The sequence below is a fragment of the Podarcis vaucheri genome, assembly GCF_965113315.1.
Source record: "Podarcis vaucheri genome assembly, chromosome: 7".
Taxonomy (NCBI): Eukaryota; Metazoa; Chordata; class Lepidosauria; order Squamata; family Lacertidae; genus Podarcis; species Podarcis vaucheri.
Window position 1 is genome coordinate 35,048,227 of NC_138765.1, and position 23,664 is coordinate 35,071,890.

Sequence of the window (23,664 nt, forward strand, 5' to 3'; positions counted from 1 at the left end):
TTAGAATGAACACCATACTTTTATAGGCATACGCTTAATGAAATACATACACTGCATTTTAGCTTGAGAGAGCAGTTGTGCTCAACTAGGCTTTTGCAGCAGAAACATTAGGTTAAAAGCACCTTCTAAAATAAGACTGTAGACTCACAATCTCAAAAGTTGGGGCAAAGCAAGAGGTGGGGTAAACATTTGCACACTTCATTCTCATCTTCTCTTATTTAGGACTGCTAAGATCCAGCATGACTTCCTTAGATTTAAATTTTGAAGCAAGCTTGCAGTTTAAACTATGCACACTTAAGAAAGGCAGTCTGCCAGAGACAGAAGGAACAGACAACACACATAACAGACAACATGTAAACATACATATTCTCATATATGTATTAACACATAACAGACATCATGTAAACATGTAAACATATATATTCTCATCCTTTAGTTGGTTATTGCAAGGAGTTGGGCCACTACCTTTGGCTTCATTAAGTGAAATTAGTAGGAAGGTCCCACATGGTTTTATGAGCCTCCTTGCCTCTTCAAACACACCACCAGGTAATCAGACTGGTAGGGCTCACAACGCTTGGTTGACTGGGTACCCCTTTATAGATGCATGCGTTGCTGTTGTTGCTTTTTTGCTTTTTCCTTTTTTGGGGGGGGGTGTCTGGGATAGAGAAGGGGAAAAGGAGGGGTTGATTAGGATTGGTATGTCTAGGGGTTTGGTATGCTTAGTACAGGGACGTATAGTAAAGAGGAGAAGGGGCTTCTAGTTGCCTGGCAACTTCCTTAGTGGGTTTTAGAGAGCTCTAGCTATCCGGTTCCTTGCGTTCCCTTTCCTATTTCCTTATTTCCTATTTCCTTATTTCCTTATTTCCTTATTTCCTTATTTCCTATAACCTGGGGTCTCTTTCCACTCTGCCGGTCCTGCCCAATTCCTCATGGGCTATCCCTCCTGGCAACCTCCTACCTATCGTCACATCTCAGGAAAAGGGGCCCTACTGGACGCCCGCGCCATGCGGTGCCAGATCAGGTGGTCCCTGGATAGAATTTCGAACTGAAAATCCCCCTTGCTTTTGGAAGCGGGCTCACGCACGGTTACGTGGCACCGACCAGTGCGGCTGGGATTGGTGATAGAAAGCAAGACCACTTCCCGCCCCCTTGCCGGGCGCTAGAGAAGTTCGGAAAGAGAGCCCCAACCCCTTGCTTTCAACTGGGATGTCCGTTGCGGAGAGTCGGCTATCTTTCAAGTCGGCTCTCTCCGTCTTACTTTCGGACTCCCAATTGGTGCGGCTGGCTGGGGGGGTTCAGAGAAAGAGATAGAGCTCAGAGCCCCCCCTTTTCGGGCTGAGCAGTGGTCCACGGTCTCTCTCGTTAACCGGACCAAGAGAAAGGTAAGAAGGAGCGATAGGGAGGACAGCAGAGATTCAGTTGCCAGGAGATTCCACCCCCTTCCCACCAGTGCACTGGATTTTCCTTTTTCCTTATACTCACGCGTCTTCTATGATGATCCCGGGATCGATGAATAAGCCGGCTGGATCCCTCTTTTGCTCCCCGGCTGAACTCCTAGGGCTTTCGATTACCGCCCGGAAGATGGCTGGGGGTCCAAAAGGATCTTCCCAGGCAAAATGGCCCGGAGCCGGCTGAAGATTTTGGGGCCCCCAGTCAGCAGCTCGGGAGAACCACAAGCCCCACGTTGGGCAGCCAACTGTTACGGCTAAAATCTGGGTGCGGGGTTACTCTGCCACCCAGCTCATCGGACTAAGTCCGTGGGTTCCTGCGGAAGAAAATGAGCTCAGCCGGACACAGGAGCAAACTGCAGAAGGTCCAAGTTTATTGCGCAACAGGTTCAAGGCGAGGTTGAACAGCAAGAAAGGGGGTGACATGAACTTTTGAAATTTCCCTCCGTGTCCCAGAATACAGTGCAAAATACCTCCCAGTTACATCACGAATACATTAAGGAGAGGTTGGGTTACACTGGATTAACATATGGAGGAGGGAGGGGGAATATGCAGAGCTGGAGATATGCGCAGATAAGCACATCCTGAGAAGACAATGGTCCATGTACGCATAGTCTGTCACCTGGCATTGCCCGAGGAAAGGTTTGGCAGAGTGATTTTGACAGGATTACTTGAGAGATTATGGAGGACAGGGGAGGGGTGATGGAGTCCTAGAGAAATTGAGCAAATATATTGTAGTGAAGAAGACATGCCCCCCCCTTCCGTAACAGTAACCAGAGGTACCACTGTATATGGAGGGAAGTTTATTTGCACCAATGTGTATATTAGGGAAAACTGTGCAACAATGGGAACATTAGGATAAATTTGCAATAAAATATTGATGAATTTTCATCAGGACGTGGAAAAACAAATTGATGTGGAAATATGGAGAACCAAACTTAAGATTGGAAAAATGAGAAACAGAGAGAAACCATAGCTCAGTTGATAAAGCCTGAGACTCTTAATGTCAGGGTTGTGGGTTCAAGCCCCACACTGAGCAAAAGAGATTCCTGCATTGTAGGGGATTGGACTAGATGACCCTCGTGGTTCCTTCCAACTCTACAATTCTATGGTTCTATGAACCAAAACTGACATATTCACCCATCTGTAGTCCAGAGAGGGTATCCTGAGGCAGCAGCACAGAGAGAAGCAGCAGCATGTGGCAGAGCCTGGCCCCCAGACTCCAGCTTCCTAAGGGCAGCACCCTCAGGCAGCCTTGTGCAGCCAGTGGGGGAGAGGTGCTCCTCCATCCCTTAGAGCCAAGGATGGCTGAAGGTTTCCAGGCCAAGAGCTGCATTGACTCCAACCATCTGAGGATCACTTGTCAAAAGAGGTGTGGTGTGTATGGCACCAGAAAATGCAGTTTTCGGTCAAGACTGCCTTCCAAAAGACTTCCCCATCAGCTTTTTGACACTTTAATAATAATAATAATAATAATAATAATAATAATAATAATAATAATAATAATAATAATAAAATAAATGTTTTACTATTCATCATTCATGATTTAATTCACCCCTCTCACCAACCCAGTTCTCCAAAACCCAAGCTCCAAAAATGACATAGAAAGGCCCTAGTGTTTGCAGCCAGAGGCTGTGGGAAATTGCAAACCTCCATAAACTCTGGCTGCAAATGACAGCTTTCTGCAGCCAGGAGGTGGCTGTTTCTGGCCACCTGAACCCTCCCATTTGCAGAGGTTTAAAGGTAAGTGGCTTGTGAGGATGAGTGCAGGTTGGTATCATTCAAATTGGCTCTGAAAGGAGCCAAGCTGTCAAACAGATCAGTTTATTTCTGAGTCAATCCAAAACACTAACTGCCTGCCCATCTTTACTCTGTGCTGTTCTTGGGCTCAGTAGTCACTTCTTTTGGCCTGAGCTTCCCTCATGTACACAGGACAGAACTGGCCGGTTCCAAGTGCATTCAAGAAAAGAAGATACATTGGAAGTGGGAAAGTCAAAAGGTTCAGCTGTGGCAGAGCATTGCATCCTGTCCCTATTATTTGCAGTCTTTCACTGAGGTAGGGGGAAACATTTTTGTCCAATCCTATGGTAGATGAGGCCAGAGGCAAAAGTAGGTGGAGAGTCTGTGTGACTCTTACCTGTGTACACAAGCCTACATTCCAGCTGCACAAAATGAGAAGTTTCTACACTTTTTTTGCAAACAAATATATACTGCAAGAAGCAGGGTCTAGACAGCAGTGGCCCCAGAGTCATGGAACTGCCTCCTTTTGGAACTAAGCAATTGTTCTCCTTTGTTTTTCGTTTTGTTTTGTTTTGTTTTGTTTTGTTTTGTTGGAAGGGTTGCAAAAATTCCTGTTCCTACCTGCACAATGCCCATAATACACTGTAAAAAAAGCATGAAAGGCCCAGTTTAAGATTCTGTTCAGACGGCATATATGATTCATAGAATTATAGAGTTGGAAGGGATCCCAAGAGTCCTCTAATCCAACCCTCTGCCATGCAAGAATCTCAGTTAAAGCATCCATGGCATTCAAAGGAACACAGAAACCTGCCTTATACCAAGACAGACCACTGGTCTATGTAGCTCAGCTTTGTCAATGCCAACTGGCAGTCGGTCTCCATGGTTCCAGCCAGGGGTTTCTCCCAGTTTTATCAGGAGATGCTGGGGACTCAACCTGAGACCTTCTGCATGCAACACATGTGCCACATTGAACCACACAGCCCTTCCCCAAGGAAGGGGAGGAAAGAATGAATAGGATTGATAAGATAATGAACAAAGAATGAAAAGGATTTATTAAATGAATTGTGTTGGGATGCTGGCAATGTGGTATTTTGGATGAAGGCTTATTTCAGGTGTTGTGGAGTTGCCCCAACATCCAAAGCTATTCGACACACTAGATTTCTCATATAATTAACCAGATAACAAGGATTAGACTAGGCTTTCAGTGCTTTGACTTTACTCTCAAAGTACATACAGAATGTATCAAACAATGGAAGTGAAAATGTGATTGTCAATCTTTTAATTGGGGCAAGGATTGTCCATGCAAGACACTGGGAAAATCCAACTATTGCATCTTTAAAGAATGGCTACTGAAAGCATTAGGAACTGCATGCATGGTTAACCTAGAAGAAGAAATGGACAAATTATATAAACCAAATCCCCCGGCTGCCCTGCCACATGGCATTCTTTTGTCTTACATTGGAACATTCATTTGAGTCTAGGGAGATTAAATATGTCTGTATGTAGGGATTCTTGAACTGGGTGTGTAAATTATTATTATTATTATTATTATTATTTGACTCTGGTGCAGTGGTAGAGCAACTGCATTGCATGCAGAAGGCATCTCCAGCTATTATTATTGCTGTTATCATTATTATTACTGATTTATTAATTGCCTTCGAAACAGGGCCAGCCCACCCATGAGGCAAGGTGAGGCAACTGCCTCAGGCATCAGGATTCACCAGGGCAGCAGATCCCAATGTCGATCTTTCTTCCCCCCTTGTTCCTGATGTAAAACTTTCCTCACCCCTTCTTCCGTGGCAGAGAAAGGGTCCATTTTGGGATCCACCTAAGGGGCCAAAATGTCTTGGGCTGGCTCTGCTTGTAAACAACCATCTTAATCCCCACTCAGCCATGAAGCCCCCTGGGTAACCTTGGGTTGGTCACCACCTTTCAGCCTAACCTAACTCACAGGGTTATTGCGGGGAATAAATGAGGAGTGGGGGAGAATCATGTACACCCCCTGGAGTTCCTTGGAGAGAAAAAGGGGAATAAAAATGCAATAAATAGATAAAACAAGTGGTACCTCGGGTTAAGAACTTAATTTGTTCTGGAGGTCCGTTCTTAACCTGAAAATGTTCTTAACTTGAGGTACCACTTTAGCTAATGGAGCCTCCCGCTGCCGCCGCACTGCCGGAGCACGATTTCTGTTCTCATCCTGAAGCAAAGTTCTTAACCCGAGGTAATATTTCTGGATTAGCAGAGTCTGCAACCCGAAGTGCTTGTAACCCGAGGTACCACTGTAAACAACAGTAGGAAGATGAGAAACTGAGAGAAGCTGAAACGGATAGGTTTGTCTATTACTAATCATAACTGTTCTCCCCATTGATTTCAGGCACCTACCTTCCCACTCCCTGCCCCTCCCCATTTCATTTCAAGAAGTACTCCCCCCCCCCTTACTCAATTGCTGCTCCCATTTGGTAGATATAAACATACCAACAACAGCCATCCGCTTGTGAGCCAAGGAAAGCTGCTGTGTCGGAAACCCTTCAATTTTCTCTCTCCCCTCTTATCTCTCTCTGGGCAGAAGAGAGGCCTCCGACAATGGAAGAGAGCACTTCTACTCTTCAACAAAACATTTGAGAAAGGGATTGAGGATGGCGTGGCGAGGGGGGGTGGCGAGGATGCGAGGAAAGAGAGAAGCTTTCCTTCACAAAAATAAATGTATTGACCTGGAGATAGACAAGCGAAGCTCGGCTCCTTCCACGCTACTGTCTCCGTTTCCCGGACTTGGCAGAGGATGTCTGATGAATCAGACATTCAAGCATCAAATAAATAGAATTTGCCTCTTTGGGTGATTATGACAACTCTGCAAAGCGATAACACTTTGTCAAAGCACACACACACACACACCCCGATTCAGAATCACAGAGCACCGGCCCTCGGTTTTCTCACCCCAGCAGCCTGAGACGGAATCAAGGGATTTAAAACAAAATATGGAATAAATGACCTTTCCTCACCCATCCCCCGCCACCTCACCAGTTTAGCTTTTGCCTTTTTAAATTCCCTGGGTCATATCCTCAGCTGGCGTCACCCAGCATTGATCTGCTGACTCTTACGGAAGAGTGGCATGGAGTAAAGCTTTGGCCAACAGAATCAATATGCAGTAAGGGGGCTTATCTCCTTCCCACATCCCTATCTCTCATTTTCAGCAGGTGCAGAGGGCATTCACGCATTGCAGTCCCAGGGAACACTCTGCGCTGCTCCCTCAAAGCCCTTTTCTGCATGCTGCTCAAATCTCTGTGGACTATTGTTCCTACCCGCCCCTTTGCTTTTAATTGACTTTGTATTGGCTTTACCATAAAAATAATATAACCTTATTACTGAGTGAGACAGGCCATAGAAAGCATTCTCGGGAACATCCTTTGCTTCTTTTTTACTGCCAAGTGTCACCTCAGAGAGGGGTGGCCTAATGGGAAAGCTGCACAGCCAGAGCCAGCCCTACGGTTAGACAAAGGGAGGCAGTGGCCTCAGGCAGCAGATCCTGGGGAACAGGTGGGGAGACGCTGGAGGACACAATTGTATGTGCCACATATGGGTTGCCCTGTGTCCCCTAAGGTAGACTGCTGTCCTTGGGTGTGATGGATGGTTCTGCTCAGATTCAACTGCCACTCTGGCTGGCATTTGTATGTGGCACCCTTTACCTCAGGCAAACTGACCCTGTACGCAGCCATGACCCAGCAATCCGGAAATCTTGGTAATGTGAGGGTTGGGTGGGCATGAGAGGCTGTGTGTGTGGTCCACTTGACAGAGTGATGCTGTTGGGTTTGGAACCAGGAGATGGCTCACCTCTTAGTTCATCCTTGGAATCACATTGTTTCAATACCCCAATTATAAACAGGGAATAGTTTGGGTTACGGAAACCCAACCTCTACAGAATGTTGCTAGCCTTGTTTGTGAAAGCTCTTTCAGGTGCCTTCAGATAGTTTGCTTGGCCATGAACCCCCAAACTTAGATAAAATACAGTGGCTAGATAGGCATTCTGTTGTGCTGTAATTCTTTTAGTTCCTCCCAAAATTCATAGCCCAGGCAGGAATTGGCTATGTTGAAATTATCTGAGCATGCTGATGGGAGTTGTAGTCCAAAACCCATGGATGACACTCTACAAAGTTTTTGCATCTGACTTCCCTGCTGGTCTCAGCAATGAGGTGGCCACTTCTGCTCTTGCTGTTTCTTGGACTCCCTTGGCTGCACCCGATTCAATCTGGGTCCCATTCCCAGCAAATTTGGGAAGAGGGAGGGCAGGCAATTAGTAAACGAATCATTGAGCTTTAGCAGCTCAGAGCTGTCACATGGAGATGGTGATAGGCAGCATTATCATTGCTCTGTGGGGCACCTGGGACCAAGAAGGCTTGCGGTGAGACAGAGGAAGAAAGAGAGGGGATAAATATATAAAAGTGAGGGAGATAGGAGTGAACAAGATAAGTGTTTTTGTTTCTCAATGGGAGGCTGGCACAGAGACAGAATCTAAACCATAAAGACAACAATGAAGTGTACTGTAGAGCAGCTTGGAATGCTCTCTTTTAATTAGCTGCCGGTACAAAGAAAACCACTTTCCTCCTCGAAAGGAATACTGCTTCTGGTTGTATGGATATCATACAGCTGCTCCATCAGTAATAGTTAGCCGCAAGTGTTTATGAATCTACTCTGTGGCCAGGAAACTTCGGGTTTCCCCAGCACGGACTAGAATGCTGTGCCACCAATGTCACAATTGTCCCCAGAGTAAAGGACCCATTAAATTTGCAGACTGCAATCAGCCAGGTCCACATTGCAGAGCCCAAGCGTTGCATCCCAGAAGTCCTGCAGCACTGCAAAGGATCCTGGGTAGCCTCTTCCTGAATTAGGCTCTGCAGCCAATTCAGCTTGAGAACTGCATTCCATTCAGGGCTAAAAAATTTTGGATAGATGTAGCTAAGTGGTAAGTAATCCTCTCTCATCTTATCTCCCCAATATGGCCAAATTCTCTTAGGGCTAGAGGTGACTTGCAAGACAGCGCTCATCTCTCCTGGCAAATCAACTGCCGCTCTTGCTCTCAGAAACCTAGGGGCATTGTCAATATTCTCTATCCAGGAAGGGCCCGTCGTCTTGACAGGGCTGCTGGTAACAAATAAAGGCAAACAAGAGCCCATTGTGAAGAGAGGAAGATCAAGAATGTGCGACCCAAATTTATTCTTACTTTCCTCTTCCCAGGAAGCCCCTCCAGCAAGGTCAGGACTGAGGTCAGTGGTGGGATCCTCAGCCACCAGGACTCCATCGTTGACCTGTGAGGTCATTTCAGGTGAGCCACGCCTACCTGTGTGACACCTGACACCACACATGTTGCCAGGTGCAGGGCAGGTAAAGATGGGGCTTGGCTGTAAGGGGTTTGCATTAACAGGTGATCAAATGCTCAGCATTGCTGCAAAGGCCAGCTCAAAGGGCTCTGCAAGGCTCGACCAACAGCAAGAATCTCTCCTGGGGATTCACCCTGGGACCTTCTGCATGCTCTCCCACTAAGCTATGGCCCTTCCCCAAAGCACATACATTTATTCATACACATAACCTAAGAGTAATTCTTTTCTATTAATTCAAATGCCCAAGTGACTTACAACTCAATAATCAAGCAGGCCCATGACAGTGAAAACCCCATTTAAACCAGTTCAGTTTATCGAGCAACATCATCTCCAAAGTGTCTGGTTCTAAGTTCTAAGGACATGATTTTGAGTTAGCTATGTCCATGAATTTCAGTGGGTCTACTCTGAGCATGACTAACATTGGATACAACCTTTTATTTTTAAAGAGACTTTGGAGTCATCCTAAATATTTTGGCTACTGTGGCATCTGATACTGTTTTTTTTACATCATTGTATTTTATTCTGTGGTTGTAGGTTGTTGTTGTTTTACTGTATTTATTGTACATTGTGCTGATCTCCTGAGGAATGAAGATATAAACAATTTTAAATAAATACATTTTCCAAGACTGCTAGTGTCTGGTATTACAACTGGAGCAGGGCAGCTGAGCCTGAGCAGGAGCTTGGGCCTCATATCAAGGCTCTTCTGGGGCTAGGAGCCTAATATTTATTGTAGGCTTGGCCAAGCCAGGGGACAGATACTGCCAGCCAATCACAAATGATGATACTGCTCTTTCTTCTTTAACCCAAAGGCCCGTTTCTTCACAATCCCCTTTTCTCAAGATTATTTGAGAGAAGTCGTAATTTCACTCCAAATTTCAAGATTCTAGTCTTAAGGCAGGTCTGCTTGGTCTATTTCAGCTGGTACAGCAATTCCCAACGACATCTTTGCATTGGCTAATGAATGCAACTGAAAGAGGGGCTAATGCAAATCATCAGCATTAATGATAATGAGAATAGTTATTATTACTATTATAAAAAATACTTGGTTTTGCTGTCAGTGCCTTTTCAGAAGAGGATCTTAGAGTCTTGTAAACATTAATTAATTAGGCAACAAAAGGAAGCTAATGAGGGAGTTTGTTCAGATCAGTTCTTGACTGTTCAGTGTTGTTCCACTAAGCATCACGGGGAATTTCACTCAGTTTGCTCCATCCTTGATGACTGGCAGCTGAATGTGTGAACCAACTCTACTGAAAAGCACAGGGAATTTCTGTCTGTAGCATTTGACATGTGTTGGCTTTTTCACACATACAAGTGATCACTTAATGCAGCCCTTAAGTGTTAAGCATGCGTGAATGATGGGTGAACCAAGTATTTGCTTGTGTGCAGGAAACAAGGTTGTTTTCCAGCATGTATGAAACTTAACCCTAAATATCTCTGTGAACATGGCATAGGAAGCATTGGGTGTCCTGTTGAAGGGCTGTGTGGCTCAGTGATAGAGAAGCTGCTTTGCATGCCCTCCCTGGTTCAGTCCCAACATCTCCAGGGAGAATCCAGGTGAAAACTTGATTAGGTAGGTGAATCATGACTGCTACCCTGGACTCCAGAGGATAGAACAGGCTTCCTCAACCTCAGCCCTTCAGATGTTTTTGGCCTACAACTCCCATGATCCCTAGCTAGCAGGACCAGTGGTCAGGGATGATGGGAATTGTAGTCTCAAAAACATCTGGAGAGCCGAAGTTGAGGAAGCCTGGGGTAGAACTATGGCAGTCAATAGGGTGGAGGCAAATTTCCCCTTCTAAAAGTTCCTATTTTTGCACAGCAGAAATACCTGCCAAAATCAGGTAGACACTGCAGATCTTAGCCTGTGTGATACCATAGTTTTTATGGGATGGGAAATATATTTGATTCAGTCCACATTTAAAGGTAAACTTACTTAATTCACCCTTCCTGAAACAATGCAAAATTCATTTGAAATTCTCACTTCTTTGAATTTTGCAATGCTATTCTCAAGTAAGGCCCCCCCATCCCCGTCCCCCGTCCCCCGCTATACATACTGGGGCAAACTGTATATGAAAATGGAAACATTTGAGAAAACATGCATAACATACACTGTATTAGGGGAAATATTTAGGCAAAAATATGTGTATTAGCATAAATTCACATCAAAATGCTGATGATTTTTTATGAGACTGCTTCAGCTTTTCCAGGAACATTTGTGTAAAGCAATGGGTCCATTTGATTCAGCTTAGATGGGTTTTTGAATGCTCAGAACCACTCTGTACCACTCTGTCCTGCTCCTAGCACAGTGCTGAAACTAAATACCCATGGTAGCGCTAGTATATCTGTGTGGAGGTCTGTATTGGAACTGACAAGCCAGTTGGAGCAAAGAGCACTGATAAGCCAATGTCAGCATGATCCCATTATCTGAGACTGGTATTGGTGGGAGAGACCAAAGACGTGGCATAAATTGCCAGCCTTTACCAGCTTTGTTAATTGCATGAGAGCGGAGTCTGGCACATAAACACCCCGCCAACCATTCATCAGCATTCCCTCCTTGCCACCCCCTAAAGCTCAGAGGCAGATGATAAAGTCTTTCCATTTCGTTGCCGGAGAGCTCTGAGAATCCCCGAAGAAACAGTAAATCCCCCTTTAGCTTGGAACTGATTACACACCTCACTTTTGTAAGAGCGTGATAAAGGCTTTGGCGGAAACCCAGTCGGCAGTATACCTCCCCCTCCCCTACATTCAAAGCATTGCGGTTCCTGCCAACAGATCCAGAGACCTTAATTCACGACAAACACCCCAACCCTCATGAGGGCTCCAAGAGTTACCCATCCCTGCTCTTTCTGTTTTCTTTGTCCACACTCTCCAAGCCCCTGACCATTATAGTTCCCACCCCTGGTCCTTCCCAGGCCCATTTCCTCTATTACTGAGAACCAGAGTTGGGTCTGCCCCAAGTGGACACTTGGGAGGGATCTCCAGTGAATGGAAGCTCTTTGACAGGGGCTCTTATATGTTGCGTCTGTTTGCAAACCCACTTTTGTTTTATGTACATTAAGAGTTTTAAGTGCATACATAAGGAATCAGTGTGAAGAAAGAAAGAAAGAAAGAAAGAAAGAAAGAAAGAAGGAAGGAAGGAAGGAAGGAAGGAAGGAAGGAAGGAAGGAAGGAAGGAAGGAAGGAGGAAAGAAAGACCCTTAGACCCATGAGGAAAGAAAACCCAAGAAACCCAGGTCCGCTGCAAGTAAACACTTTGAGCTGTTTTACAAACATACTTTAATATACCACACTACTGAAATACAAGTCACACCTTAGCTAGGAGTCATATGGCTATTTGCATTTGGTCATAGAAAGTTGAAGTTTGAGTTTCTTGGAGCTGATGAGGAAGATGTAGAAATTTGATGGGGCTGCCTGCCCACTTGCCCCTGCTCAGTGTAAATATTTGTAAATAGTGGAAGGGATATTACAAAAAACTTCCATTATACCTCCTCACAAGGAAGCTGATTCTGTAAAAGTCCCAGCCACTGGAACTTCCTATCACAAGGAGTTGCTACTATATCTTCATACTTTTCTAGTGATCAGCAGGTACAGTGCTATGTGTGTGCCAGTTTTCACCTTCTTGAAAAACTGGAAGTACTTTAAGAATTTGGGAATATAACTCATGCCCCCTATTCCTAGGAAGAGGTTTACAAATGGCAAATTCTCATTTCATGCTTTGTTAGCAATTAGTGTGTCTTTAACTATACACACAATAAATACAAGCTTTCTAGGGTGCCTAGAAATATAGTATTATTATTTACAAATTTCTTAACTACGGTTCATCGTAAGGTCCCAGGGTGGGTTATAGCAATTTAAAACTCAATATAAAAAACAGTTTAAAACAAATTATTGTCACAGACGGATTATGTATGTTCTGTTAAACATTTTCGAGTAGTAAAAATGTCCCATATTCATAGGAAAATAATTGCTAATGTGTCTCTTTCAGATTAGGATTATATGTGTACAAAATTCAACACCCCCATATCTCTCTCTCTCTCTCTCTCTCTCTCTCTCTCTCTCTCACACACACACACACACACACACACACACACAGGGACTTAAACTATTTGTGATATAATTTGAGTTCCCTCACTTTGAGAGAATTGTGTATAAATGTCCATTTTTCATTGCTGCGAGTAATCCAGTTATCTCTTACATGTGCCATGTAGAACCAGCTGCTCAGGCCTCTAGCACATGGCGCTGTATCTTGGGAATTTCAGTTCCCCACTTCTCCCATGAGTGAGTGGGGCCCAAGTGCCACCATCTATGCACAGGGGACAGATGCAGCTCTCCTGTTCCCATGATCTACAGCAGTTCCTTTCCCTTCTCTCTTGTGACCTTTATTTTAAAGCAAAGAAAACAACCTGGATAGTTGCAATCTGGAGTACATACATTCTAACGAGGCAGGTAACAGTTGGGATCCATTAAATTTAGATTTGAAGAAGAACAAAAATGAAAAGAATTGTAGCTTGGCACACTATACATTTTCCTTCCTTCCTTCCAGGAGAAAAAGAAAGACTATTTCAAAAATTGCTGTCATGCTCCCAGACTGATCCAGAGATGGAAAGAAAGAGGCAGAATTAAGTGCTTTGGAAAGCTGGCAAGGATTCCTCTGGGAGCTTTTTCTAAAATCTCTCTTTTCCACCCCTCCCTCCCATCAAATATTAAAAATGAGATTATTGTTGTTCTGCTGACAATTCAGTCTTTCTTTTTTCCCCAGCCAGGTGTTCCTGCCTTCATAACATGAATCACTGGCCCCAGGCTTTTGGGGGGCTGTCCTTCCTGTTCAAATGAGGGGCTCTTGAGGCTTCATGTCCTGCTCTTAGCCAACTTTGGTCCTCTAGTCTGGGTGGGAGCAACAGTAGATCTCCCTGGCAGTGCAACACATGGGGGGGGGCTTTTGATCTGATTCTCTTATGGCAAGAAAATGTTGATGAGCTAAAAATAATTGCTAGGCCACATTGTGTCAGCAGGTTGCATTGTCTCGTTGCACACAGAGGCATCTGCTGGCGCGCATGCGTGCAGGCAGGAAGATTTGCAAGTACACTCTGCAAACAATGGCACTAGCTCCCACATCGGCTCCCGTTGCTTAGATACTTAACACACCTTACACATCTGAACTCTTGTGCTTTCTTTGTCTTCCTCTCCAGAGCCAGCTTCGTCAAGAGAGGGGGCTGGGGAAGAGGCCATCACTACTCCACCCCCTTCATCAGTGCTGGCCAGGGAGCAGCTAAACTGAGTCTGTGTGCCAAAGCTGACATGAGATGACTCATCTAAGCAAGCCAAGCTGCATGTAGGGATGAGATGCTTGATTTGAATTTTAATGAGAATCGACCAAAGTCATGCTTCCCAAAGCAACACATGAACTGAGACGTGGATATATTTCAAGATTCACACTCCTCTGGACTTTGCAATACAGTTGTCCGATCAAAGCCCCCATGCCAAAATGCATATACTACGGAGACACTGTGCTAAAAAATTGCATATGCTAGAGAAAATAGCATAAAGCATCCGCTTAGGAAATATCACTTGTAAAAATGCATACAAGGCCAAATGACATTCAAATATACATATCTCAGACCTTCTGGATACTGACACCAAACAGTTACTGCTGTTGGGCTAGAGCTGTTGCCCAACTCTGCAGCCACTGTCTCCTGTGCTCTGAGGGATAATGAAGTCTTCCGAGTCTGAGGAATCTGGCAAAGCAACATCTTCTACCTAATAAAGTCTAGTAACAGGAAACAATGCCTGCATACCATCAATGCCTTCTTCTGAGCTTGGGGTGAGGGAGCTGGGGGGAATAGGAAACCTTCAGCCTGCTTATCAGACTCTCACCATTCTTCAAGATGAGAGCACCATTAAGCAGATTCCTGTCTCTTCCCCCACCGGCTAGCACACAGCCACCATCATCAGGAGGTTGGCTGAGACAAAGGAAACTTTCAGGCTTTTTGATCCAGGGCCAACCTGAGACAAGTCCTTGTCCCGAGTGGCTGTACCCTACAAAGGTAGGTGTGCCCCAAGTTCCAATACAACGTCACAGAGGGTCCTGGCCTGAACCTCTCAGATCTCTGAGTGTGGGTCCATTTATTCTACTTATCGGGATATAGGACCCTTCCTATCTCAGCAAGTTATGGGAGTTGTAGTTCAACAACATCGGGAGGGCCACAACCCCTGCCATCTCTGGTATAATCAAAATTCTTTTTGCCCCAAATATTTTGTCTGACCAGAGGTGGGGTGCTCTAGAGGTCTAGGTATGTCCTGTGGGCCATGAATTAGCTACCCTGCACTCAAGAAATTTTACAAATCCTACTGAAGCCAGCTTTGCTGTCCTAGAAAAGGCCCAAAGTGTTTCTCTCAAGCAAGAGCCCCAGGGTCCACTTTGAATTTTGATTTAGGAGACTGTGTGGCCACATGTTAGTCTATTCCCAGCTTAGGCATTCCACAGGACCTGAAATCCTCCCTTCTCCCCGCTCTCTGCCCTTTATCAGCTTCCCTCCATTTGCTTCCCTTCAGCTTGGCAAGCTGCCACCCCAGTGAGCAAAAGAAATCTGCACTTAAGCACGGATATTTAAAGCAAATGTTGGGGTGAGAATTCAATCTGTAAGTGGGAGGGCAATATGCTGGTTTATATATTAGCAGCAGCCAGGATGATATCAGCAGGCTCGGCAAAATGCAGAGGATCTCAAGAGTTGCAGTCGGGGGCGAAAGGGGACCGGCAACAATAATGACAAATAATGATGCCTTTCCTCCTTCATGTCTAAGCAAGGGCTCCAGATGCATTTCTGGAAAACAACCTGCCTCTCTCTTCTACTCAGCCCCCAAATAGTCCCTCCCGGAGCTCCAGGAAGCTCAGAGCCGCCGGTTGCAAGAAGGCGTCTCTCCAACAGAGAAGTTGATGCTATAAATTCCTTTCCTCCCTCCTGCTTATAATAATAATTATTACTTGAGGAGTAAAATGAGCAAGTTGCAGCTTTTGGGTGATTATATACTATATATATAATATCAAAGGGGGGCCGCAATATATCTCAGATTCCATTACATAATGGAATTCTCCCTAAAATACATATATTTTAAAGAACTCTTGGCATAATAGGCAGCCCTGCTTAACCTTGGGTGCAACTGCATTTGCTCGCAAGCCTCTCTTGGGCGCCAAGTCTTGAAAGAGCTATGCTGGACAGATTGGAATTCACCAGCCAGCCTGTGCCCATCTGTAGCCACAAAACCCAACTCATTTCGTGAATACATGAAACAAAAAAACGGAAAACAAAATCCCATTGATTTCGACAATGGAAAATCTGGACTCTTTGTTGGGAACTGATGGGAGCCAGCCACAAGCCAAGATTACAACCTCTTCTGGGAACTAGCAAATCATGGATGTCCCAACCAGCCAGCTGAGCCTGGTAGCTAATAAATCACCAAGCCACAGTGTTGCCCTGTCCTTTGCTCTCTACTTTGTTGGCAGAGATCTACACCAGTTGCCTTTCTGAAGCCAATATATCCTTCACAGGACAAAACTATAAGGAGAGGGAACCCTCCTGGAGGCTGTATGGTCAGCTCAGGCTCACGTTAAGGCATCCAGCTTGTTGGCTGTATTTTCAAGCTCCCCTCTGGCTCCATTTTTACAATAGCAACATCTGTATGGTGGACGTTTTGCTGGAAAATGTGAAGGCACAGCTAAGGTTTTGCAACAAAGGCTGACATTCACACTGTGAGGCAGCAGGATATTGATCTATTTCACTATTTGTTCTTACAGCCTACTCTTCACCCAACGGCCCCTTGGAGAGTTACAAAAAGATCATATTTAAAATATGTGCAAATTATCGTTAAGTTATAAAATAAAGCCACAAAACTAACCAGTGACAAAGTCAACCAAACAGCAGGACAGAAGGAGGGAAGACCTCCACTCGACTAAATGCAGGGGTAAAGAGATGCATCCTGACAAATGCACATATTGTGCCATTGTATGCCTCAGAAGGGAAGACATTCCACGACCTGGGGGCCACCAAAGAGAAGACCCTCTCTCACACCACTGCCCTTTGAACCACAGAGGACTATAGCTATTGTGATGCAGGTCCTCACCTCTTCCAAGATGAAGCCTTGTGCAGGGTTCAGGGGGAGTACTATTTAGGAGCAGAGCTCAGATGTTGTTCCAGCACCAGTCAGCCTGTAAATGAACCATTTAAAGGAGAAGCAGTTGCAAGCTCTGATGTCACTGAAATGTGCCTCTTAAATGGAAGGGGTCTAGCCCACCCTAGAGCATCAGGGCACTGAAACCATGAGGCTCATCTGACGGACTTACTTCTGGAGCCTCAATCTCATCTCTTGAAGAAGGGGAATCAGATTCCATTTCATGGCCCTTGCATTGCCAAGAGGGCCTCCTCAGCTTTCCTTAACACCTGGGCAGGTCAATGTGGGAGGGTCTGCTCCTTCAGCTAGTGAGAGAGGACTCCACATGCCACCTGTTTGGCTTCAGCTTGGAAGAAAGAGGAGGGTTCAGATTCAATGCCTTAGCATAGAGATTTAATGTGTCTCTATATTATTATCAGTGCTAAGAGACTCTGGGGGATTTCTCAAGGTTCTGCTTCATTCCATAAGGAAGTCAGACATGCCTACTTCTTCCCCTCCCAAGCTCCTATCATCCAAGCTGCCACATTGGCCCTGGAGCAGGTGAGCATCTCTGCTATAGAAGCCCTCTCTCTCTCCATCCCCCCACCCCCACCAACACCTTACCTGCTTCCCATGAGCCAGGTCTTTTGCCATGCTTTGTCACACATCAGGCAGCACCACCAAATAGCCAGATATGCGCCAGTGACAAATGCTACAGCAACCAAGCACCTGTGGTGTAGTGGGTAGAGTGTCAGGCTAGGACCTGGAAGACCAGGATTCAAATCCCCACTCAAAATTGAAGCTCACTGGGGGAGCATGGGGCAGTCTAAGCTACCTCACAAGGTTGTTGTGGGAATTAAATGAGGAGGGGAGAACCTTGATCTCCTTGGGGAAAATACTGTGTGTGTGTGTGTGTGTGTCCGTGTGTGTGTGTGTCCGTGTCCATGTCCCTAATCTGTTGGAGGGTGGGGGTGATTCCCAGCTGCTGGCCAGCTTCCTAAAAGGTGGTTGTCATTAGCTTGCACCAGAGAGCAAAGGAATTGGTTGGTAGCCTGTGTGTTTGGGGCTGTGAATTTAATTTTCCACTCTTGGCATGGTATTAATTCATTCAGAGGGCGAGAGTATATTGTTTTGACCACTCTGTTTTATCTTCTTCATAATCTGATTTAGAAGAAGGAATGGAGGAACTCAATGAAAAGAGACACAGTTAATAAGCTTGAGGGTCACAGGCTTGTTACTCATGTAGGTGGATGAAGCCGTGGTAGAAAATCACAGAAGATTAGCTGCTGGGGCAAGATGTATTTATAGCCGGCCAATTACATTTTGCCTGCTTGCTCAGCCTGTTCCCTGCTTGTTTCTGTCACTTCTTGAAACCACCCTTGACAATATAGGGCCACTCCAGCCATTGTGGGTGGGAAATGAGGTGGCCACCTCAGGGAGCTGTTCTGGGTGTCATGAAAAGGCAGAAAATTGTATGTTATTTATTATGTTTACTATTAAGTGTGGGACTTTCTGCCTCAGGTGCCAAAGAATGTGGCCAGCTTTGGGTATTATGCACCTTGATTGTTGTTGATAATGGGGGTGGCATTTTTTGCTCTGTCTTAGGCAGCAAAAATGCCTGGTTCCAGTCTTGCCTTGATGGTGTGGTGTTGTGGATAGTGAACCTGGACATGGCATCAGTCAACCATCAGATGAGCAGCAGTCTTCTTCTTTTTCTTTTTAAACATATTTTTATTAAAGATTTCTTGGTTTACAAAAGAATGTGCAATGTCTCTTTTTTCAAGTTACATTTTCTACATATCCATTTCATTTGTTGAGACATTACTGTTACATTAGGGAGAAAAGGGGGGCAGAGGTGGAGGGGGCCATGGTGAGTGGGGGTGGAGTCGGGTGGCAATGCTTCTATTTTACTTAGTGTATGTGTGGGGTTTTGTGTCAATGTCGCTTGTGCAGGTTCTCTTTACTATTCGCTTGTGTTCCTTTGGTGGTGAGAGAGGTTGGAGTTGGCCTAGGGTGTGGTTGTTTGTGATTGGCTGTGGTGAACTTTGTTTTCATGTGTGAGTGGGGTGGGTGGGTGTTTTTGAATCAGGTTAGCCATATCGATTTGTATGCTGTTGGTGGATTCTTGTCATCTTGTTGGGCTGTGTATGTGATAAAGGGGAGCCATACTGGGGTGAAGGCGTCTTCTTCAGTTTGTCCCCATGTCAGTTTCAGTTTAATGGTTAGCTTTTCTAATAAGGCTGTTTCTCATATTAATTGGTACCATTGGTCCATGCTTACTCCTGACAGGTCTCTCCAGTGTCTGGCTATGATGTTTCTGGCTGCTGAGAGTAGGTGGGTTATGAACTCTTTATGATGTGAGTGGGCATTATTATCTTGGAAGATGTTTCAGCAGCCTTCTACCAGTTGCAAGCTCCACCATTACTGAAAAGGTGCCTCTGCAGTTGAAGGGACCCAGCAAATTCCCAGGAGTCTTTTACTCTTATGGCATAGGAAATACCCTGTAGTGAGTCCTCTGAGTCAGAGGGCAGCAATGCAACATCCTCAGGCCAGAAAGGCACTGGTACCAAGGGCTCATCTTGAAGATGTGCTTCTGGGACTGGCCCTGCATGACTCAGAGTCCTTGATCTCACCATTGAAGAAGGGAAATCTGATCCTGGGCTTATGACACCCCACTTCTTCTATCCCCCATAATGGTGTGATGTGCCATCTCTAGTCTCCTCACCCTACTTTATTTCATTGCCTGCTGTAAGGCTGTGGCAGCTTGAAAGCAGAGGCAACACGGTCGTCCAAACTTGGCTGCATAACAGTGCCACCGCTACAGCTGGCCAGAAAGTGTACTGATGTTTTCATCCCAGCAGAGAAGTCAGCAAGCCTCGCTCAGTTCAGGCTGAGATGCTTGCAGGCTACTTGGAATGCTACTGAACCACAAGGTTACCTCAAGCTGGCAGCCTCACAGTATGAGGTCATCACATCACACATTTTAGATTAGTAGACATTACCAGGGAAGAGAGGAGTGAAGATGCAGAGCTGATATTTGGGTCATTGGTTCCATGATCTCCACAACATTTGTGTTTAGCCTTATCTAGAACTCAGTCCTCTTGATCCCAGGGAGACTGAGTAAACATGCATTGGATTGGACTGCGCAACCATCAGTTCTTGAGTTTTGGAGGTTGCCCAGTTGATATTATATGAAGATCAAGAAAAAGAATCAGGAAGGGGAGAAAGATAGGAAGAAAGCATCGTAAAACATCCAAAGCCCAGTGTTTATGCCAGAAAACATCCCAGGAATCCAAATAACAGATGTCACAGGAAGATGTACAGACCTTGTAAGAAAGATGAGAAACTGGTGTGCTGCACCAAGCAGATGCAGAAAGATGGAAGGATACACAGGAGGCTTCCTCACCCCTTGCCCTGTATGTGCTCAGTCTTAAGGAGCCACACTGAGAGCTGAGGATGCTGGTCCCACTGAAATCCTGCACACCCGCCATCCTGAAGACCTTGCATTTCTGCAGCATAGTGGGAGATGATTTTTCTTTTAAGGAAGCGATAGTGTGTGCAATCTAAGTCAGCCAGTGTGTAGACTACAAATTTTCATGCCTCAGCAGTGGCTGCTTGGGTCAGAGGCCTGGGTTATTGCTCTCGCTGGCTGGACTGATACTGTAGCTGCCAGGCACTGGCTGCCTTCACTTGAGAAGAGAAAAAGAGAATCTGGGCATCAGACCTCAGCTCCCAGTGAGCTTGGGGAAGGGCTGTAACTCAGCAAATGAGCATCTGATTTGCACACAGAAGGCCTCAGGTAGGGATGTCGGAGAATTCCAATGGAAACAGAAATGGGAGCAGAAATCGCTGATGTTTGCTTATTCGTCCCATGTCCAGAGCGGAAATCAATCCAGCAAATGCAACCAGTATTTGCTGTTACTGTTTTCAGTCCAAAAACAATGCATAATTGATGGCATTTCCCCCATCCCCATTTGCATTGTGTTTCCTTGCAGTGAAATTAATTGATTAATTATGTAAAACTCCACCCCAGCGGACAGCAAGACAAATAAAGTGGCTTTTGTAAGAAGCCAAAGTGTAGAGGAATGGGTTGAAACAGAAATGGACACCTTGCTCCCCCAGTTTCCAGGTTCAATCTCCAAAGGGCAAATCCACCCATTTTGGTTTCTCCTTGCTTCCCTTTTTTCTCATCTTTAATTCAGTTTACACAATTTCCACATCATCAGTCTCTGTGTGTTCTTGAAGAAGAAGAAGAAGAAGAAGAAGAAGAAGAAGAAGAAGAAGAAGATACTTCCATGCACATTTCTTTCAATATGAATATTTTTACACAATTTTGCTGAAGATGCATATTTATTGCAGGCTATCTTCCCTATTATAGTGCCTCTTTGTGCATTATTTTACACGTGTGTGTGCATCTATCTATAATTTCTGCGCTTTCCCTCTACATTTGTTGCTGTTGGAGCCCTGCATCACAAAATTTGGAGAGCCCCAAGAGAGCCCCTGCCAGTCTGTGAGCAGACATATGTGAGCCACATTGGTCAATGGAAAGGCAGAGCTGCTGGCATCTCAACCTCCTCACTTTTCTCTCCTCCTGCCATGGGACCACAGCATTGGGAAGGAATTTGTAGGCCACCTGGGACACAAACATGGGCAGCATTTAAGTAAGAAAATGGTGTGGGATCCCTAGATCAAGTAAATAAATAAAAATTCTTAACTAACTGACTAATCTCATCACAGATAGCTAGGATCTGCCCCATGCTATAAAAGTCCTGGCCCCCAACAAAAATCCTGGCTACGTCCATGTGTGGAATGAGTATGTTTTGCAAGAAGTTCCTATGTCAGTACTGCTGCCAGTTCCTGGGGTGGCTGCAGTGCTGAAATGGGATCTGTCTGGACTTGCAATGGAAGTCCCCACTGTGCATACCTCTGTCCTTTGTGGGGCACCAGCAGAGGCTGAACATGGAGGTAAAGTGGTCTGTTTTCTAGCACAGGCCCTCCTCCCATCACCGGGTTGGTTCCTTCTGTATTGGCTTAGCTATAAAACGCTTCCAGTTCAGGCCTTAGTCTGGGCAACACTCAGACTTTGATCATGTCTGGGTGGCTCCCCCAGTCTTGCTCAATGTTGTCTCTTTTTGTGTGATAGAGAACTTGGGTAAGCCTCTCTCCAGAGGGTCCCCTCTGCTGTCAGGGGCTGTCCTATACCAAGATGCTCTACCATACCAAGCCTGGGCACCATCCCTGCTTTTGCCCCAGATGTTGCAGCCTATTCCTTTTCATCTGTCTCTCCCCCTGCCCATATTCCCACTTTCCCATTCTGCTCCCTTGCCTTCATCCTTTCCTGTTCATCCTTTCCCTAAAATGCTGGTGTGCAATTGGTCCTCCCTCTGGATTTGATCATCCTGTAGATCTGCTAGAGACATTTCTGGTACCAATCCTGCCAGAACTCACAAAGTGCCTGCCTGCCTGCCTGCCTGCTCAGCTGCCAATGGCCTGCCAGCAACAGCAACTTTGCAGGTACAGTGGTACCTCTGGTTACGTGCTTACCGGTAATTCGTTCCGGAGGTCCGTTCTTAACCTGAAACTGTTCTTAACCTGAAGCACCACTTTAGCTAATGGGGCCTCCTGCTGCCGCTGAGCTACTGCCGCACGATTTCTGTTCTCATCCTGAAGCAAAGTTCTTAACCCAAGGTAATATTTCTGGGTTAGCGGAGTCTGTAACCTGAACCGTATGTAACCTGAAGCGTATGTAACCCAAGGTACCACTGTAAATGGCTTGCCCATCTTGCCCATGGTTCTGTTCTTCAGATGTAACCTGAGATGGTGAACTTTAATCCCCCAAAGCATGCCAAATGTAGGATTGGTTGCAGCCCAATGACAGAATCTGAGGACTGTTCACCCAGCCCTCTTATGACGACATAATTATTTGGGTGTTGTTTTTAAGAGCTGCTGGGCCACTGCTCTGTGCTGGGCATGGGAAGTTGCCCCGACAGAGAAAGGAAGGGAAGAAGAGGCTTTACTGGCTGAGCTGTGATTCTGGCTGGCTGATTTAAAGCCTCTCTAAGCTATTGTTGTTTGAACCGTTGCTAATGAGATTAAACTGGGTGTGAAAGGCATCTCACACAATAGATTTATCTGAGTGCTTTTTAACAGGCAGGGAAAGTTGCCCACTGCCACTGCCTCCCCCCTCCCCCCACAACAGACATCTGCTCTTCCTTTTGTTTCAAGTTGCCTTCTTTGATGTCATTGTCAATGACTGTGCAAGAGTCTCAGGGTAGTCTGGCTTGAGGTCACTGCGGTGGGGGCCACTGAAGGCATGCAGAGCATTAAAGAAAAACAGGAGGGGGTCATTTCTGCAAATCCATGCAAGCTGGAGACGTCAATGTGGTATTTACAAAGAAAAGCAATCGATTCTGGGCACGCTCAGAATGGACGGAAACAATCCACAGTGGCTATTATTAATTACTAACTTAATTTAGCATTATTAATAATAATTGCTTTGGGCAAGCTACAAAGACATGCACTGCCAGCCCCTGTGGAACTGGGTGAATGGAAGGCTTGGCTGGGGTTCAAGAGTAGCATGGCAGGGGCATCACGATGACACTGCAGCCACCCTGAGGAACTGGGGACTGAAATTTGCTCTACTGTCAGGAATTTGAGGAGATGACCTTCTTTTCCTGTAAACCTTCAGTACGGAAACAAGGAGGGATTGTTAAGTTATTCTCTACCAGGGCCTCCTCTCTGCTGCCAGTTGCCTGTCTACTATGTGCCTGGGTGAAGGGAGAGTTGTAGCAGTTACTTGAACGTGTATTGGGAGGGCCAAAAGTCATGGCTTCCCATGAACACCATTGTGCCAACTCCTCTTCTCTTTGAGCCACAATAGGAGAAAACAAACCAGAGTGCTAACTTAGCACTGCACATGAAGCAGCCCCATCTCTTCCTCTCCTGAAGCTGGATGGAAT

At 45.6% G+C, this 23,664-nt stretch overlaps 1 long non-coding RNA gene across 1 annotated transcript in view; it reads left to right on the top strand.

Moving 5' to 3' along the window:
- Positions 1-14,344, top strand: part of LOC309537772 — a 30,593-nt gene extending 16,249 nt beyond the window's left edge. Inside the window, exon 3 of the long non-coding RNA XR_014222007.1 lies at positions 13,750-14,344. This is a non-coding gene — a long non-coding RNA (uncharacterized lncRNA). The remainder of the gene's footprint in view (positions 1-13,749) is intronic.
- Positions 14,345-23,664: the final 9,320 nt, after the last annotated feature.